The sequence below is a fragment of the Phocoena phocoena genome, chromosome 5 (assembly GCF_963924675.1).
Source record: "Phocoena phocoena chromosome 5, mPhoPho1.1, whole genome shotgun sequence".
Classification (NCBI taxonomy): Eukaryota; Metazoa; Chordata; class Mammalia; order Artiodactyla; family Phocoenidae; genus Phocoena; species Phocoena phocoena.
Genome location: NC_089223.1, coordinates 67,395,116 through 67,396,958, shown reverse-complemented (window position 1 = coordinate 67,396,958; position 1,843 = coordinate 67,395,116).

Below are 1,843 nucleotides of genomic sequence, written 5' to 3'. Positions count from 1 at the left end.
CTTTTATAAAAAATGTACTCAAATTCATTTAAGAAACATTTATTGATTTCATACTGTGTGAATCATTTTGATGCCAGACAGGCTCCTACTGTTATGGATCTTTCATTTTAGTGAGTGGGGAGAAAGAGAAAGAGAAAGAGAGAGAGAGAGAGAGAGAGAGAGAGAGAGAGAGAGATTAGACAAATAATTGTTTTAGAGCATAAATTCTATGTAAATAATAAATGGAGTAACATGGAGAGTGACTGGGGAGCTATTTTAATTGGGTGATCAGGGAAGGCCTCGGATGTGGTGACACCTGGTGCAACGACAGACAAGAAATCATGTGACCATTTGGAGGAACAGTGTTATAGAAGCAGGAACAGCCATTGCAAAGGCCCTGAGCCCAGAACCAGCTTACCATGTCCCATGAGCAAAATGAATATTAATTATTAATACTGATGATCTTATTTGGGATTATAACGATTTATAAGCCAAGGTCTCCGTCTGAAAGGAGCTCTGTAATAGAGACAGAAGTAAGCACGAAGATCACAATACAGTGGCAGAACAACATTGCCTTGATAGAAGTATGTACAAAGTAAAGAGGCAGTAAGAAGAAGTAGTTGATTCTTAGGGTGTGTTTCAGGGAAGGCTTCACAAAGGAGGTAATGGAAAAACAGGATTCGAAATATCAATAGCATTGACAAGGCAGGAAGGATGGTTATGCCAGGAGCAACAGCACACAGGGAACTGTGAGTACAAAGGGCTGCAGGCTGCGTTTCGACAGTGAACACTAAAATAGAAGAAAGTGAGGCTCAAGAGGACAGAGGCCAAGCCATGAAAGGGCTTGATATTCTGTGCATGATGGGAGCTATCAAAAGGCGCTAAGGAAGCAACCACAGGATTGGATTTGTGTTTCAGATCCATCACCATAGGCCGTCTCTCTGAAATATGTCTGTGGGAGAATAAATTTGAGGCAGTGAAAAAGATGCGATGAGGCTGGTGACAGTGGGGCTCAGTAAGAGGTAAAGATATCGGAGAGGTTTTTCGGAGTTAATCAAACAAATGGATAGGGCCGACTGTTCACTGTTGAATGACCAATAACTTTCAGTATCTGGCTCACAGCAGGCACTCAACAAATATTTGTAGAATGAATGAATGGTGGCTGAGTGCGACAGCACGGTCTGACCAACAGAAGCCCGGAGCCCCGCACTCGAATACAAACACTTCAATTAATAGAGAACATTGAGCGCTAAAGCCTCGTTTAGGTGTGTTGCTTTAATCCTAACAAACCTATGAGGTAGGTCGTATTTCCATTTTCCAGATGAGAAAAACCTGAGGCTCAGAGACAGCGATAACGTACCATGCCTGAGGTTTCTAGAACTAGGAAGAAGCTAGGCTCAAAAGTCAGCCAGCCAGCCAAGTGCGCATGTTTAATAATTACTCGCTACTACTTAGCCTAGAGACTCAAATAAATGAACTACGTAAAGCCTAGAAGCAGAGAAAGCTAAGAAAAGTCGTTCTCAACAAGCGGATAAAGGGGGCTTCCAGAACGTTCCTGCCAGCCGGTCACTGGAAGATCAAGGCAGCCCGTCCCAACGGCCTAAAACCAAGCCTCCCCGGTGCAGGAAGGGTATGGGGGGCGGGGCGGGGGGGGTGCTCGGGTCCGCAGTGGGCGAACGCGTAGCCGCAGTGCAGCCCGTGAGCGCCGCCGGGAGGGGGGAAGGGTGGAGGAACAAACCGAAGAGGACGGCGAAGATTAACGCAGCTCTACGGAGATATTCCGAAGCTGTTCGCCTTTAGACTCCGCAAGGAGGTCTTGACGTCATTTCCTTCCGTAGGTCGCCAGTGCTTCCGGGTCGCGGTC